The sequence below is a fragment of the Fukomys damarensis genome, unplaced genomic scaffold (genome assembly GCF_012274545.1).
Source record: "Fukomys damarensis isolate Sample0158 unplaced genomic scaffold, DMR_v1.0_HiC HiC_scaffold_15, whole genome shotgun sequence".
In the NCBI taxonomy this organism is placed as follows: domain Eukaryota; kingdom Metazoa; phylum Chordata; class Mammalia; order Rodentia; family Bathyergidae; genus Fukomys; species Fukomys damarensis.
This window is the reverse complement of record NW_022900927.1, coordinates 8824631-8843650: the sequence shown is the minus strand read 5'-3', so window position 1 is coordinate 8843650 and position 19020 is coordinate 8824631. Positions and strand designations below refer to the sequence as shown.

Below are 19020 nucleotides of genomic sequence, written 5' to 3'. Positions count from 1 at the left end.
AATCAGACAAAATAAATCAGAGAATTTCTTTATGGCCAGCTCTGAGCACAAAGATGCAGGAAGATTAGAGTTTCTATGATCTGCTTAGGGAAGAGAAATTCTAGTTTCTATAGCCTGTGTTGGGCAAGGAGTTCTGAGCCAGAAATTATGAAGGAAAACCAAAATGTAAATATCATAAATCACACCACTTTAACTGTTTCTGGCTATGTTTATCTTTGACAAAGACTTGAATTTTAAGCAATTTGGAGTGCTTTATTTAAGGAAATGGCACACTAAATTTCTCACACAAAATTAAATAAGGGGCTTTGGAAGAGACACGTGCAAGTGAGGACCCTGAGTATAAGCATCCTTAGATTCATGGTAAAACTTTGTCTGGACCACTTGGTGCATAATCCACTGCTGGCTTGAAGTGTAACTTCTAGAAGGAGCGGGGAGGAGAGACAGGCAATAAGCAAGCAAGCACATGCATAAAATTTTTCAGAGTGCTAATTGCATTGAAGCAAGTAAAATGGCATCACAGGGAGTAAGGAATATAAGAGGACAGGGAGCAAGAATCTCCCCCATAGACTCTCTGGGAAAGCTTTCTGGGCAGGCTCACTCCCTCCCAATGGCAGAAGGTAAGTCCATGGAACAGTTAGAAGCCAATATGGCAGGCTTGGAGTGAATGGAATGGAATACAAGGTAGCCAGGGCTTTGTTAATTTAAGAAGGCTTAAATTTAAGTGTTTCAGTTCTATTATTGCATAAAAAAATTATCTCAAAACTTAAAAACTTCAAACACTAGTCATTTTGTTCTCTCACAATTCTGTACATTGACAGGGCTTGGATAGATAGTTCTTCCATTTACATCATTCCAGTTGGGACTGCAGTTAACTGAGGGCTCAACTAACCTGACATAATGACATCAATCATTGTGGCTCAATCATTTTTTCTAGTACCTTGGCAGAGATGACAAGATCAGTGGCTTCCACTGGTCATGGCTGCCCCTACCCTTTCATGCAGTTTCAAGGTCTGTCTTATATGACCTCTCCAACAAAGATAGGAGAACCTCTCGTATGATGGCTAGGGCTTCCAAAAGGACACAGAAACTACTGATTCTTTTTAAAGCTCTACCCCCAGAGTTAGCACAGCGTTACTTCTACTGCACTGTACATTCACTGGTTCAGGTGAGTGACAGAGCATTCAGATTCCATGAGGAAGGTTAATACATGAAGTTGTGAACATTGGGAGACCTGGTTTCAGGGAGGCCAGCTATCATGAAGCCATTCACTCTGGCTGTAGAGTGGATTACATTGAGAAAAGAATGGAAGCAGAGATGCCAGTTAAGAAGGAAGTAATAGTTTTGCTGCAGGCAAGAGGGAGGGGTTGGTTCCTTGAACTACAGTAGTAGCTGTGGATATGGAAAAAAATAGATGGACTTAGTGATGGGATAAGAAAAGTATGTTCACTCAGCAGTTAAAAGCATGTCTAGTATCGGTTGTGATTAAAATTAAAGTATTTGGTCTTTAATCATCATGGAGATAATGAAGTAGTACTTTATGAAGATTTATTCATGTGATAGCAGAGTGCAGAATAGATTCAGGTAGAAATAAAGTGCAGGATAGAGAGCAATGTCTAAGGCAGAAGATAAGTTAGAAAGTTCATTTGTCCCATGTTCTAAATCCTAGACCACAGTGGTAGCAGATAAATGGAAAGGATAAAAAGCAACAATAGGAGAGACTTTACGAAGACCAACTTAACAGTACTTAATGGCTACTCTGATACAAGGATGGGGGGGGAACGAGAGAAATCAGTTTGGGGTCCAGCAATCAAGATTAATTTATCAAGGATCCAGGCCAGAGTTGTGGAGAATGCTGCTATCACTGACAGTGACAGACTTAGAAAGGTTAGGAGAAGGAGCTGATTTTTTAGGAAAAAGATGTGTTCACTGCCACACCTGTTTCTTGGGTAGGACCATCTAAAAGAAACAGTAAGTTGGAAATCCCTTAGAAATACAAGGTCAGAGATTTCATGAGATAGAGGGAACCAGAGAGGTAGATCTGTCTGAGGAGAGGTGCAGGATGAAGCAGTGGGAACAAACTGTTGAAATTGGAGAACAGAGGGGAAAAGACAAAAGGTGTTTTAAAGTTTAAGTCCAATACAATGACAATTTCATAGTAAATAAATAAATAAAGCCCTAGGCTACAAAGAGCATTATAAATAATACAAACCCTGCTGGATGTGGTGCCACACACCTGTAATCTCAGAACTAGGGAGGCTGAGGCAGGAGACTCAACACAACTTGGAGGCCAGCCTGGGCTACATGATGGTTTCAAGGCCAGCCTAGACTACATAGTGAGACCCTATTTCAACCTCCCTGTGCAAAAAAGAAAGATACAAGCTTTGAATTTGTCCTTTGGTCTTTAGCAAACTTTCAGAAAGCATTTTGGAATGACTGGGTCAAGGATCAAGAAGATAAGATTAAGGGACTAAGATAGCTAAGATAGGTGAAAAAGGGAAAAGGTTTGTGGGTGACTGGCCCAGACCCTGTGCTTCAGGAAGGAAAGAAAAATGTATGTTTCATGATGCAGTGGCCCACTGAAAAGAAGCCCAGGGTCTCAGCCCTATGCACCACTCTATATGAGTTTATAAAGATTAAATAACAAGCAAAGATTGTCACATTAGAAAAACACAGGTTTAAAATTAACCTTTTTTTTTTTTGCTCTGAACAAGAGGGGTTTCCCCCTCCTTTAAACAGATAAATTAATCACTATTTCTTTGCCAAAAATATGAAAATATGATTTGTTTCCTTTTTCAGCCTAGAATATTATTGCAAGGATCTCTATTGGTAATGGCACAGAGGGAGAGAAACTGCTTGTAAGTTGACCTTTCACTGTCTCCCCGGAGGACCCCTCCTGTGTCAGCCAATTTTAATGGATCCTGTGCTTTGCTGCTCTGCTCTAGCTTCAAAACATCTCCTGTTAAAGATGCGGCAAGGAGATGGCAGCTTTTCTCTTTTCTGAAGTGGCTATTTTTTTCTTTCTTCCGCAACTTATTAAACAAGGAGCTCACATGACTCATAAGGCCAGGCTGTAGGAGGTTTGGAATGTTTCCAAGAAAATGGAATAAAAATTGGCATCTGTAAAAAGAAAAATTAAAAATAAATCCCTATGTTTCTGAGCTCTTGACAAACAATTCCAACTGTGAATTGAACTATAACAATAAAAACATACACATTTGCCTGTTTGTTTGCTTATTATTTTGCATTGCAGACAAATATAGAGTTAGAGTGCTCTGGTCTTATGTCTAAGAGGCAGTGACATGGAACTGCATTTTGCAAGTCTGAGTTTGAAGCCCTCCTTCATCACTTTCTAGCTGTGCCAGAAACTACTAACTGCTCTAGTGTTCATTGTCACTTTAGATTTACTAAGTAATAGAATCCCAGGAGTTTTATTGGGCACGAGGCTGCCCTGCCATATGCTACATTTCCCAGCCTCCCTTGCAAGTAGGTGTGGCCATGCAAGTAAGTAAGATCAGTGGCCTGTGAGTATAAAGGGTTTCCGGGAGTCCTAGGCATCTCCTGTAGGACAAGTATTGTCCTAATAATGTCTTTCCCCTTTTCTATCAGCTGCACAGGTGGTGACCTGGCTTTGGTCATGCAGGAGGTGGCAGTAGTAAGATAAAAGGAACCTGAATTCTGAGTTACCTCATGGAGTACAGCTGCTTCAACAACTTGAAAGCCTCATACTAACCTGTTGAAAAGAATAGAAATGACTGTTAATTAAGTCGCTGTATTTTGTGGTCTCTTTATTGCAGCAGTCAGACATCCTCAAAACTACACTCAGTAAGTATGCTTTGTGTTTAACCCCTCTGAACCTCAGCTCCTTCTTCTATAATGTGACTATAATTTCTACATCACATCATTGGTATGAAGATTAAATGAGAAAATTCATGGGAGGACCAGAGCCTGGGGTATGAGAGGTACATGAGAATATTTTTTTATCTTCCCTTTAACTATTTAAAAACATGTTTCATGTGTCTTTTTGATGAATCTAGAAAATACACAGACTGAAAGTCATGTAGCTGAATAATGTGATGGTTACTATATAGGAAAACACCCCTTATAAGATACTGCAATGTCCTTTAATGGTGGGAGGAAATAACCAAACCAATCACATGAAATCCCGTTAATCCAACAAATCCCCACCCCAACAAAAGCCCTAGTGTGAATTTACAATGCCTGACACACAGAATGCTCTCAAGAAATCTTTGTTAAAAGAATAACTATTTTGCCAGGGATTTAGCTAAGTGGCACTGTATCTGCCTTCCAAGTGCAAGGTCCTGAGTTCGATCCCTGGTATTGGGGGAAAAAAAAAGAATAAATACTCAACAACAGCCACTCAGAGCAAAAATTGTGAGTACTCTGAACTCCTGAGCAATAACACTTATAATACTTTTGTGGTGAAGACTAGTTCATGCTGTATATGTGGAAGTCCCTACCAAATCTATGACATGTCTGTAAGAGACACAATCACAAGTCTACATCAAAACATAAGCTCCTTGAGTGAGGGCCAAGTCTTTGTCTTATTTGCCACTGAATCCCAATTGCACAGCATAAAAAGATTAAGTAAATATGTATTGCATGAAAACATTGGTACAAATCGTAGGCTGACCAGAAACCATGGTAAGCCTCTTCCATCCTGCTCTACTTTTACACTTGCTAAAGGCTTATTATAATCCTGAGTCAGTACAGCCCAGTGCCCACAGCCACACTCCATAATTCCCATCATTGTGCAGCCCTGCTCCTGACAGGCAGCCACTGCCCCCTGTGTATTCTCAAGCCAAGTCGCCAGTGGGCAGCCACAACTCCTTTCCATGAACTCTGCTCCTTGAAAGTTCCATTGTGATCTTTTTCTTCCATAGCCCTCTTTATGTTCACAACCCTTTTGTGAAAGACTTTACAACCTGTGCAAGAGAGGTTGGTCTGGTCTTAGTGCCAGAGCAATCCCTCTCAGGTTTGTTCACAAAAAACTGTCCTGACAGATGAACTTTTTATTATTTCCTAGCACTCAATACAACACATTAGTATATGGATGTGCATGTGTGTATGTGTGTGCCCAGGCTTAGAAAGTTTCTACAAGTATTATCTATAAAATACAATAGTATAGTACAATACAAATACAATAGTATTTGGTCTGAGATATCTAAGGGGATATTAATTTTTTTTCTGTCATTTGTTTTTGAGACAGGATATCACCAACAAGTTCAGGCTGTCCTTGAACTCACTATGTAGCCCACGCTGCGTCAAACTTGTGGCAACACTCCTGCTTCAGTCTCCCAAATTCTGGGGTTGTAGGCATGTGCCGCCATACCTAGATGTCTTCATTCTTTTTAAATTCCTTTTTCTCATACTATTTGTTCTTCTTTTTCTCAAATCTGACACAAGGGTGGATAGTGTTCCCTGTGGTCATTAGAAAACCATCTCAGTTTCATTCCTGCCCTCTGTTCTGCCTCAGATGTAGAAAAGGAATAGGTTCTTGTGGCTTCGCATCAACAGTCCTTTATGAACAGTCTTTCATGAGAAGCTGTAAGGGCAGTAGGAGAATCTACCTTCAATCAGTTTAACCTTCTGGGGCCATGATTGTTTCTCCACATGGTTGCTTTATAGCCAGGTCCAAATGAAGGCCAGCCTCACATCTACCCCAACAGTATGAACTACATAGGTAAGGAAGAACCTTGCCAATCTTCCCTCACCTGAGCATTTGTGTTTTCTGAAGTTTGCTTAGATCTTTATAGGAAAAAAAACCTTTGAAATTAGAATATATAAGGCAAAATAACAAAAGATTAAAAATGCATTTAAGGAGGAGAATTTGGGCTTTAAATGACTTAGTGAGTAAAGGGGGAAAATATGATGAATTAAATGACATGTTTTGGAATTTCCAGGACTTTGGTAAAAATCTTAAGCCTCTTTCTTTTCTGTGTTTTTGTTTGTTTGTTTGTTTGATTGATTGATTTTGTTTTTTGTTGTTGTGCTTTTTTTTTTTTTGCTACTACGTATGTGAAGGATGTGTGTGATTGGATGGTTAGGTAAGGCAGGATGGATGCAACCAACACTGGGATTTTTATCTAGGTAGAGGAGTTGTGACCACACCAAAAAGCTGCAGCCAGGTGAAATGGTGCACACCTGTAATTCCAGCATTGGGGAGGCTGAGTCAGGAGGATCATTGTGCCTTCAAGGCCAGCCTGGGCTACATAGTGAATTCAAAACCAGAGATATAGAGCCAGATCCAGGAAGGACAGAAGGAAGGAAGGAAGGAAGGAAGGAAGGAAGGAAGGAAGGAAGGAAAGAAGGAAGGAAGGAAGGAAAAAGAAAGAAAGAAAAAGAAAGAAAGAAAGAAAGAAAGAAAGAAAGAAAGAAAGAAAGAAAGAAAGAAAGAAAGAAAGAAAGAAAGAAAGAACCAAAAGGCTGCAATACCAAACCAGGCTAAGCATGGTACAAAATGGACTTAAAATAAATTTATTGCCTGTAACCAAGCTACTCACAAAGCAGAGGCAGGAGGATCTCAAGATACCTATGTCTGGGCTGGCGATATAGCAGAACTCATTTATTATAGGAGGATTCCACTGCGCGACTCTCAAAAAGGACACAGTGAGAGTCTGCCTTTCCCCAACATATTTGGCTCCCCAAACTCTATTTTTCTCTTCACTTTTGCTGTCGTGTTGTTGCTATTTCTTTTTTATTTTACTCAGGTCTTGTCAAGGGACTAGGAATCCAAAGAGCAGTACTTACTAAATCCCCCTTCCGTACCAGGCACTGTCCTAGCTATTGGGTGTATACTGTATATGGTTATGAAAGAGACAAAGTCTTTTAACCCCAGTGAGCTCAGATATACTGACAGGCAATAAAAAGGTCAAAGAATAGGAAAATCTGCCAAGTGTGGTGAAAATAACTTAAAAGCTCCACTCAATGTGGAGCAGGAGCCTTGTGGAGAACAGGAGAAATTTTTCAAAGAAGAAGGAATAGTAAACACAAAGAGCTGAGATGGAAACCCGCAGTCATGTTTGTAGAGGTGAAAGCAGGTAAGGGAGGCTGGAGAAGTCAAACAGAAGGAAGGAAGGGTGATAAGGAGCTGCTGAGTAGGACACAGTGGTTGGCCACAGGAGCCCTTGTTTGGGGTTTGTTTTCATTTTGCTAGTTCTTATTTTGAAGCACTTTCTTTTTTTTGTATTCTAAAATTTTTTTGAAGTGCTGGCTATCAAAGCCAGTATCTCCTGCATGCTAGGCGAATGCTCTGCCACTGAGCTGTATCCCCTGCCCTCAGTTCTGAAGTACAAAGTTGCAGAGATGTACAGTACAAGGAGAATTCCTATATGCCCACCATCTAGCTTCTGTCATTGTCCCTCAGATTCTCCTAGAAACTCACAGTGCCATCATCTCAACTATGGAATTAATATTGATAAAAGGCTATCATCTGAGACAGTGATGGCAAACCTTTTAGAGCTTTCAATGATACAAACAGCCTGTTACAGCAGGCATGCCATGGGTTCACCACCGCTGATCTAAGATATCTTATTTCATTTCTATAATTACCCTAATAATGTCATTTATAGTAAGACTTTTAATCTCCTTTTGCTTCAGGATTACTTTAGGCTCATTGAAGTGTCATTATCTCTTCAAACTTCAATCTGGAAAAGTTCTAGGATCTTTCCTTGTCATTGGAGACCTACACAGTTTTAAAGATAGTCTAATTGTTTGGTTTTTGGTCTTTGGTTTGTTTGTTTGTTTGTTTTGGTACTAGGGATTGAACTCGGGTGTTTAGGCTTGTGAGGCAGGCGGTGGAACCACTGAGCTAAATCCCTGGCCCAGCTAATAGTTTCTGTAAAATGTTCTTCAGTTTAGGTTTCTCTGATGTTTCTTTATGATTATATCTACTTTTTTCTTCATGATCATATTTGAATTACACTTTTTCAGTAGGAGCTTGACTGAAGTTCTGCTGTATTCTCCTCAGTTTCACATTGAGAAAGCACATGAGGTTACTTGTACCATTATTGCCAGTGATGTTAACTTCAATGAACATCAGATTTGGTGTCAGATTTTCCAACTATGAAGTCACGATTTTTAGCTCTGAAATGAATTATTTTGTGGCAGAAAAATGTCTACATTATGTAAATATTTTATTCCTCAATGAACTTTCACCCACTGGTTTTAGAATCCAGTGGTGCTTCATGTCTGAATCAGTTATCATCATGATGCTTGCCAAGTAGTGACTTTTATCATTTGCATTCTAATGTAATAAAGATTTTCTGTCTTCTCCTATTTACTCAACCATATATATCTATGAAGACCTGTGAATTAGTATTATATTCAGTGGGTTATAATTTATTACTTCATGATTTCTTATCTGTGATTTGGCCAATGGGATCCCCTTCATGGTGCTTATTTGACATGGTCTCATCACTTTTAAAAGCTCTTCCTTACTTTGTAGCTGAAGAAAATGTTCCAAGCATTCTTCTTACTCTAGACCTAGTCAGCCAGTTCTCTTGGGAGCCCAGGTTCCTTTTAGTGATGAACTATTTGAAATCAAGACCTGAGTGCTAAATGTGATCACAGATGCTAGGGTGTTATTGCTTGAAGACCTCATTAGACTAGGAAATATCTGAGAACACACAGTATATGTACATAACCTACACATACAGCACATACACACATATGGAAGTACGCCTACATCAATCTCTATATCTTGTTAGATATACACTTTACAAAATCACAACCTGTATCCAGTGTTCAGACCCTACGGGAAAGATGCAACCTTTCACTGAAGAGGAGACCCATGTGATGTCTGAGAAGATTGCAAAATACTGCCAGGGGAGAGGCTCCACTGTTTCAGGCTGCACAAGGACCAGCTGTACTGCGTGAGTGACATGATGCTGAAGCTGGCTGCAGTATCTCCTGGGAAAGCTGGTGTCGCCAGGGACCTGATTTGGAAAATTCACTGAGACCCACTTTCTGGCTGCACATTATGGCCCTCAATTACCTGGCACTGTAGGCCAAATATATAGTGTGGATAAAGCCTGGAGCCGAGCAGTCCTTCCCGTATGGAAACCACGAACTGAAATCTGGTCTGGGCCAAATCCCTGAAGAATATTGCTCAGTACCAGCGAATAGTGGTGCACTCCATGGCAGACATCCCTTTGGGTTTTGGGGTGGCTCAAAGTCTACCCGAGACTGCAGGAAAGTAGACTCCATGATGATTGTGGTTTTTCATCAAGCAGACATTGGGGGATACCATGGTATAAAAAGATATTGACTAAAATGAAGTCACTTCAATGACGTAAGGGCTGAGTGGAAGGACCTAGCTTTGTTTCCTGTGCTTGTGCAGACACCTCCCTCATGGTGAGTTTGGTCAACACTGTGACCTCTTGGTTTAATATCACATCACTAACAAATGCAGGCTACTTTTTTACTTTGCAGAAATGCCTTGGAAGTGGAGTTTCAGATCTTTGTGTTTGTGACTAAATAGAGTACTCTTATTCTATATATGATTCATTTTTATATTTGAACCAGAGGACTTCTTGTTGTGGATGACAGGTTCCAAATCACTGGGACTGAAGAGAAGAATAGCTGATCACTGTTATCCAGTTTCCAGTTATCATGAGTTTCCAGACTCATGATATGAATGCAATGGATTTTTTATGAACATCATGAAAGATATTAGGCAATAAGAATAGACCATGTCTCAAGATTTTACAAAAGAAATTTGGCAAAATAAGTAAGTACAATTTATTCAGCTGTTTTTCTCCACAAATAAGTGCCATATTTGTGGAAGAAAAATTTACATTTAAACATCATTTCTTATGCCTCCCAGCTATGTGGCCTTGGATGAGTCAATCAACTTAATGAGCTTTGATTTTGGTTTCTATTAAAGACAAAAAAAGCTATCTTTAACTATTACCCTTGCAATGGTTTTTAGACCCATAAACCATGTCTGTAAAGCATCAATACAATGCCTGGCACAAGGTAGGTGTTGAAAAAATGGAGGGAAATTTTTGTATTATGTATTTCTCCTACTATCCATAGAATCTTAGTGTAATATGATTATATTGTCTTGCTTTTTACATGATACTTTTTGTAGTCTTTGCCTTGGGTTGGGATGATCTAAAATGTTCTTTTCATCAGTTTGATTTTATAAAACATGACTTCTCTTATGAACTCATACTTACACGACTAGACTGAACTAAAAGCACTAGAGACCCTGAAATTATAATTCATCTCCATCTGTCCCATACTTTCTAAAATTATTTCTAGAATAAAACATTTTTAAAAGATAAAAAAATCATGATTTTGTCTCAATGACCCCAATTCCAATCAAAAGTTCAGCATTTATTCTGGCTTTCCTTCTTCCATATTTGTACCTTATTCACATATTTTCTCATTTTCCCCTTATGAACCAATCTTTTAACCTCACTGTTGATTCTCCAATATTGATTTGCTGGCCCCATACCCTCCTCCACCACAGAAACTTTCTCAACTCTGTCTGCTTCCTTGGTCCAAGCCTATTGGCCATGGCTTTTTCAAAGGAATGAAAATAAATAGAACCAGTGAATATTTTTAAATTTTAAAAAAATAAGAAAGAAAAGGCAACAAAAGAAGATAATAAGAAAAACAGATGAGACTTCCTCCTTCTTTATTTTGTTTATTTTTTTTTCAGCTTTAATTGAGTTTATTGGTACATGTTAGGGATATAGTACAGTTACATTCATTGTTGGGATCTTGTACCTCTACATGACAAGTCTTGATTCTCATTTTTTCCCCTTACCCCTGCCCTCCCTTCACCCACTCCTCCTTCTTTATTTTGTAAAATTTAAAACAGAAAAATAGAGAAAATAGTATATTGGCCTGTTCCTATCCCATTGTATCCATACAGCTTTCTTTAATTTATACCCCTATCCACTCCCTCTGTCTTTGGATTATTTTTAAACACTCTCAGAAATCATATTATTTCATCTCTAGGTATTACTATATGTGTGTAAAAATTTAAACTACAATGTTTTCACATGTTAAAATTTCATAATTTTAAATCTTCATGACACCACGAAACACTGGGGCAGTATTCAAATTCTCTCAATTGTAGCAGTTTTTAAGGAGGGAAGAGACTATTTAGAAAGATAATGTTGAAAGATGTCTTAAGCCACTGATGGAGAATGTGTTATAGGGGAGAAAGAAGGAAGTCAGGGAGACCACTGAGGCATGCTCTGCTTGCTTTAGCCACAAATGCCAGTTACTTAGATCACGGTATACTGGGGAACATAAGAAGAAGAAGAGATTGTTGGTTCATGTACTTTGCAGATAAATGAGACAGATTTGTTGAATGGATTGAATGTAAATATGAAAGAAAAGGAGGCATGAAGAATAACTTCCAAATATTTGGCCTGTGCAACTGGTTAGCTGTTATGCCATATTAATTATCTGTTAACTGTGTATTGTGTAGCAAATTACTCCCAAACATAATTATTTATCTATCATATATTGTGGTTTCTGTGGGCCAGAAATTTATACAGGTCACAGTAGAGATGATTTGTTTCTGTTCCACATCTGGAGCCTCAGCTGGAAGGTTTAAAGGCAGGGGGCTGGAGTCATCTGAAAGTCTATTCAGCTCTATGTTTGATGCTTAATGATGGCTTAACCCTTACCTGTGGTTGTCAGCTGGAGTATATGCATAGCCTCTCCAGAAAGTCTGAACATTATAATAGCATGGTGACAGGTTTCCAAAAGTGAACATCCCGAGAGAATAGAGAGCAAGCAGAGGAAGCTCCTGTGTACTCATATCACTGCCTCTGTACTCTGTTGGTCACAGCAGTTGCAAACCCTGCCCGCATCCAGGAACAAAGCAAAGATGCTGCCTTTCAGTTGGAACAGTTTTGGTCATAACCTGGGAAATAAGTAGAGAGATTGCTGTAGCTATCTTTAGCAAACACAATCTGCTGTGGTGCTATACATTAAATGGGGATGAGTTAGGTGGTGGAGTTGTGGTGATAATAATAATTTTTTTGTTCACAAGTCAGGAGTGTGGAACAGACAGGTTGATGTAAGAATCTGAAACAGTCAAGAAATGTACAAATTAGACATACAGATTTATATCAAGAGTTCATGAAGATATGGATGCCATTTTAAAATCATAAGACTGGGTGAAATAATTAGCATAATATAATAAATAGACATAGTGAGGAGGTAGTATAGGGGACTAAAGGTCCAGCAGAGGAGGACTGGGCATTATACAAGGAAGCATTCAGGTGAGTAGCAGAATAATATCAAGGAAGAAATAGAATCACCTTCAAAAAGCACTAACTACATGTAATGATTTTAATGGAAAAGGCATCCTTACTCTTAGAGACTTCATATGTAGGGTGAGATATTCCAAGAAAGTCCCTGCCCTTAACATAAAACTGAAAGAATTAAGATATAATTAAATAATTAAAGAAGCATTAAGAGTAAAGTGTATTAAATGCTAGCACAGAGAAATACAGGATGCTGGAGTTAGCAAGGACATCCAAGATCAAGGAAGGCTTCTAAGAAGGAGCATAATAGCAAAACCGAGCTGATACCTGAAAGATAAGTGAAAGCCAACCTCTAGGATGGAGATAAGTGATTGTCTTAGTCACTTTCTCATGGCTGAGACACCATACCCCACACCCACCATTTAAAGTTGAGAAAGCTTGTTTGGGCTTATGCTTCAGTCCATGGTCCTCTGGCTCCCAAGAAGAAAGAGCATGGCAGAGGTACATGGCGGAAGAGAAGTTGCTCACCTCATGATGTGGGCAAGTAGAGAGAGAAGCAATAAACATAAAAGGAAGATACGCCCTTCCAGGTCATGCTCCCAGGACCCTCTCTTCCAACTAGGCCCAGCTCCCAACACCAAGCCAGCTAGAGAACCTCACAATGCAATCACTGTCCACAAGTCCCCACCTTTAAGTACATGAAGCTAGGAGTGACATCCAGATATAAACCATAACAGGGATCTGAACAGAAATCACAGCATGTGGGGACTCTTGAATGTAACAACAGTGAAACCTTCAAGTGAAGGGTAACTGAAGATATGGAGGATACTAAAGATGCTGAAGAAGTGTTGACTGAAACTGGGGATCTAGACAGGGCCACAAGTTGTGAAAAGGTTAAACCCCATCCCTAGTGCAATGCAAAGCCCTTGATGAGTTAGAAAGATGTGAGTCCATTAGTTTTCATGTCAGGAAGATCATTCTGACCACAGCAGAGCAAACACATGGAAAGGGTAAGAAAAATGCAAGGAGATTTAATCAGAAATCCTGGTGAGAAATGATGCCAACAATTCTAATAGAACCAGATGATATTTTTCTTGTTTTTAATTTTTTTATTAATACATGTTTGTAGTACATAATGATTACATTCATTGTGAGGAATTGTACCTGTAATAACACATCTCTATTCCTTTGTTTCTCCCCTCCCTGAACTCCCACTTTTTCGCCAGCCACAGATTGATTTATTTATCTTATAAGACCTTATAAGGTTAATCATCATACATACAGATTAAAGCCATATTAACAAATCAAAAAAATATATAAAACATATAATATAATTATACTAAATCAAGGTATATTTTTAGACACATTGTCCATGCTGGATTACAATAACTTTTCTCTTTCTCTCTTTTCTTATCATTGTCTTTTATTTTGCACTTTATTTATCACTGGCCATTAGAGAAATGAAAATTAAAACAAGACTGAGATTCCAATTCACTCCAGAAAGAATGGCTATCATCAAGAAATGAACCAATAACAAGGGCTGGAGAGACCAGGGGGAGGGGCCTTCTTCATTATTGGTGGAAGTGTGATCGCTAATCACAATGGTACAATCACTATGAACATCAGTATGGAGATTCCTCAGAATACTAAAAGTAGAAATTCTATTTGACTTAGCTAATCCTCTTCTAGAAAATTTCCCAAAAGAATTAAAAACATCATACTACAGTGATATATGTATAGCCAGGTTTATAGCAGCTCTATTCATAATAGCTAAATCTTGGAAGCAGCCTATATGTCCATCAACAGATGAATGGATAAAGAAAATGTGCTATTGATACACAATGGAGTACTACTCTGCCAAAAAGAAGATAAACTTGAGTCATTTGCATGAAAATTGAAGCATCTTGAGACTACAATGTTAAGTGAAGTAAATCAGACACAAGCTTAAATATTTTATGGTTTTTCTTGTATGAGAAACTCAATATAGAAACACTGATCTTTTTCATTCATGTCATTAGTGCTCTACATTTTGGATTCCACAATACATCAGTGAAAGCATTTCTTTGTTTATACCCTCAGCTACTTCCATCTCATTCCATCTGTTAAACCTGGCCAAACCAAACCCTAGTTACATCTCTTGATCTATTTAATACATGCATCTGATCTATCCCTCCTCATACACTGGGGATCGAACTCAGGGACTCCTGAATACAAGGCAATTGCTCTACGACTAAGCCATATCCCCAGCCCTACTTGAGAAGTGGAATGTGCCAGGAAAAATATGTAACTGTGCAGGCAGTTTTCACTCTAATTTCATGACCTCATGTGGATCACTGGTGCCATCCTCTGCTATTTCTGTATCCACTTACTTCCCAGCTGTCCTAGATGAATATTTTACATATTCTTTCTACATAAACATTTTTCTACATTCTTATCCTACTAGTGACCTTGTTTTACATTCTATGGAAAAAACAGAACTTACTAAAAGATGGCTTCTGGACCTGGAAGATATGTGAATCTACCCAATGATAATAGGCAATGTATCACAAATAGGTATTATGGTTCCACTTATATGAAGTATATAAATAGTCAAAACTCACATAAAGGGGCTGGGGATTTAGCTCAGTGATACTGCCACCTGCCTTGCAAGCACAAGGTCCTGAATTCAATCCCCAGTACAAAAACAAAACAAGAACAAACAAAAACAACAACTCACATAAACACAAAGTAGTGAGGTGGCTGGGGAAGAGGAGGAAGTAATTGTTCGATGAGTATGAAGTTTTAGTTTCACAAGATAGAGACCTGTTGCACAATAATGTGAATATATGTAACACTGATGCACTGGGCACTCTGAAACTGAGATAGTAAACTTTATGTCACAAGTTTTTGTTTTAAACTTTCTTTTAACACTTCCTGTCTTTAGCTTGGCCTACTTTCAGCTCAGTGCACAGTACCCAACTTGGGTCTCCAGTCCTTGCTGCTATTTATTCACCAACATGGCAATGGGAACCCAGGACAAGGGCACAGGCTTCACCAGAGAGGCCGCTGCTCATGGCCCAGCTGCAGTGCTGTGGGGTGAACAGCAACTACAGGAGTGTCCAACCCTGAGATGGTACAGGGGGACATCAGCAAGACATACAGCATATCTTCCCTCCCAGAGTCAGAGGCTTTATGTGCTGCTAAACAACATGGGCATTGCCAGTTGAGTCTGAGATTTTGATCCTGCACCTTTTCATATTTGAAAAGTGTTACCAATGAAAACAACCCAGAAAAATCTGTGTACAGTTAATGCCAGAAAAGTAGATGCATCTAGCATGAAGAGAATCAGAACTCCCAAAGAGTACAGTCCAGAACACTAGATTCCAAGTGAGAGTGTCATGGAGAACAATTTTTAGGAAAACATAAAGTATGGAATGCATCAGAGAGAGGACTGGCACAGAAAGGCATATGGAGGGCTAAAAATCAAAGTCACTGATAAGAACTCCTGCCAGGAAACTGAGCAGAGTACAGATGATAAGATCTTCTTTAATATGTACTCCCAAGGTGGGTGGAACCAACTTGGTGGGACCCAAGTAATCAAAGACCCACAAGAGGGAACAGAATATCCCTTGTATTTGACCTCTTAATACCAAGTAGGATCTCATGGTTGATTTGGGAGAAAAAAAGCTACCACTATGCTTGCACTCAGATCTCTGTACTTGGCATTGATTTATTCTTTTTCCTGATTCATTCAAAAGAGTATTTAACACTTAGTCAAAATATTCCTGTGGGAGGGGTCAGTTTGCCACTCCCCCCTCTGAGCACTCCCAGGTCTCCTGCAGCTCTCCTACCCCTTGGCAGTGCTCAGCCACCAGGACCTTGCAGGCTGGGTGACACCCAGGCTAGGGGACCATATCCAATAGCCCCAATGCTGCTTCAAGCAGAGTGGAGTGGCTGCTGGTGGTTGGAACCGTGTCCCCCAGTAGCAAGTGTGCCCAGGACATGGGACATGGGTCTCCACTAAGTTTTGTAGATGCCTGTTGCAGGGACCATATGTGAGTGAGTCTGCTATAATTTGGCCTCCTGAGCTTCTTCTTTAGCAAGAAAGAAGTGGAAAATACTCCTGAAAAGAAAACTAAAACATTAAGAAGCCACAACTTGTTTTACATAGTGTTATGGCTTGTGTTTAGGTGTTCCCCCAAAGCCTCACGTGTTTTCAGTGGTGCCTAAATCTAGAGTGCATGACTGATTCATGGTGGGGCTAGGTCTAAGGGCACTAGGATTAAGGGTGTGAGTACCACCAATCTAAGTATTCTTTTTTTTTTTCTTGGTAACAGGGGCAGAACTCAGGATCTCACACTTGTGAGATAGGGAGGAGCACCACTGAGCTAAATCCCTGGCCCCCCTAAGTATTCTGAATAAGATAAAAGGGGGGCAGAAAGACCTGTTAAGATCTCTTGTTGTTTTTGCTATATTCTGCTACCATGACCTATTGCCCTCAGCCACACTGCCTTGAGGCCAGCTGATTATGAACTGAAACCTCTATGAACTGTAAGCCAAATTAACCTTTCCACTTTTAACTTTGGTATCTGTGTCAGATATTTTTTGTCTCAGCAGCAAGAGAAAAGTAACTAACCCAGAATTGGTAACAGAGAAGTGGGTTCATTTCTGTGGCATTACCTGGCCATGTGGCTCAAGAGCCTTTGAAACTGTGGAAAGGGAAAGAGTTAGGAAAAGTTCAGAGATGCTGGCTGAAAATATAGCCCTGGAATGCCTTAGCACTGGGAGATTCTGGTCAGAACTCAAAAGACCAGAAAGCCGGTAAAGTCTAGGCTTGGGCGGTTTCTGCTGGGAAGGAGGATTGCATTGGCTGCTGAACTCCAAACAATATTTTTTATCACCAGGTAGAAAGTTTGTCTGCATTTTGCTCATGTCCAGAGACTTTACCTGAGACTGAGATTAAGGGTGGTGGACTATTAATCAGGCAGAAGAAATTTCAAGGCAGTCTAATGTTGGGATGGTGGCGTGGCTACTGTTGGGAGCTTTTAGCCAGATTTAGGTTGAGAATCAAGAGCAAAGAGGCCAGGAGAATGATTTAAAATGTTTTGAATTTGGCCAGAAGGGGAGCTTCAGTAAAGCTGTGGACAACAGAGAGAGCTGAGATCTTGATTTCTCAGAAGGGACAGGAGAATAGAAAAGTTGGCTCTATCCTTGGCAGCCTCAAAACAGCAAAAGTAGAAGAGTTTGCTTTGAAAAAAAAATACCCTAGAGAAACATGTTCCAGAATAGTGGCAGCCTAGGCAATTGTTCCCTGGAATTGGATTCAGAGTGCTCAGCAATCTAAGCACTTGACCCCTACGGCCAAGAGAGAGGGAAGACTAGCTACTGCTCCAGCTGGCAGAAGACCTTGGCATCATCCATGTTGTGCTGGTTAAGGTGTGTGCAGAATGCAAGAGGGTCAGGAAGGCTTTTGCCCAGATTTCAGAAGAAGGGCTGGGAGACCAGCCAGTGTGCTCCTTGAAGAGCAGCATATGAAGCTGTGAGTGTGAAGCCAAAGGTGCAGTGGAGACCCCAGAAGTTTGGAGACACCAGGGGCATGGATTGTGTGAGGAAAACTACAAGGAAGGAGCAGAGCTGGCCCAAGAGAGAAGCCATGGGAGTGATAACCACCTGCAGTGCCACTGAGGTAGAGTCATTCAAGTTCTTTGGAATTCACCTGTTGGCACCGATCACGGGGGATGCTGGAAGTAGAACTATGAGCTCTGATGTTTCCCTGGGTTTTGGTTTCCTGGTTTTCGTTTTGTTTTGTTTTTGGAACTGGAAATTGAACTCAGGACCTTGTGCTTGTGAGGCAGGCAGCTGAACCACTGAGCTAAATCCCAGGCCCCCTGCTGGGTTTTGGACAGCCTTTGTATCCCAATTTGTGACTTTGAGAATGGAAATGTCTATCTTCTGCCATTGAATATTGGAAATATTTAACTTTTTCTTCCTTTGTATAGGGGCTTGCAGATAAGAGTTTACCTTAAATCTCAGAGGAGACTTTGGACTTGGACTTTTCAGCAATGCTGAAACTTAGGATTTTGGCAACTCTTGGAAATGGATTTAATGCTTTTTTGCATAAAAGGATGTGCATGAGTCTTTCAGAGGCCAGGAGTGAAATGTTATGGCTTGTGTTTTGATGTCCCCCCAAAACCTCATGCTTTTTTGGAGGTGGCTGAATCTAGAGTGTGTGATTGATTCATGGTGGAACTAGGCCTGAGGGCACTAGGATTAAGGGTTTGAGTGCTTCCCACCCTAAGTAGTCTGAATAAGATAAAAGGGACAGAAAGACAGTGGTAAGCTCTCTTGTTGCTTTTGCTGTCTTCTGCCCCCATGAATTGTTACCCCTCTACTATGTGCCACCTGTCTTGGAGCCAACTGATTATGGACTGAAATCTCTACAAACTGTGAGCTAAGCAAACCTTTCTTCTTTAACTTTGAGCGTTGAGTATTTTTTCTCAGCAACAAGAGAAAAGTAACTAATACACGTATTTCAGCTCCCTTACCAATATGGATACTTTTCCTAACATTTTTCCACCTGGCAGAAATAGTGGACTACATTCTGAATGTGAGTTCCAAAAAATGCTAATTGATGGAAGGTTGTGATGTGAGCATCATAAAACCAATTATCAGGCTCTAAAAGTGGAACACACAAGGTTTTGGGGTGAGTACCTAAAGTCACAAAATGAATGAAGTGCCTGTCAAATGAAAACAAGCTAATGAGGAAAAATTCTAGCTGTTACTTGAA

At 39.9% G+C, this 19020-nt stretch overlaps 1 pseudogene; it reads left to right on the top strand.

Annotated features, from left to right (window-relative positions):
• The first annotated feature begins 8781 nt into the window (after positions 1-8781).
• Positions 8782-9286, top strand: LOC104872214 (annotated as a pseudogene).
• The last annotated feature ends 9734 nt before the right edge of the window (positions 9287-19020 follow it).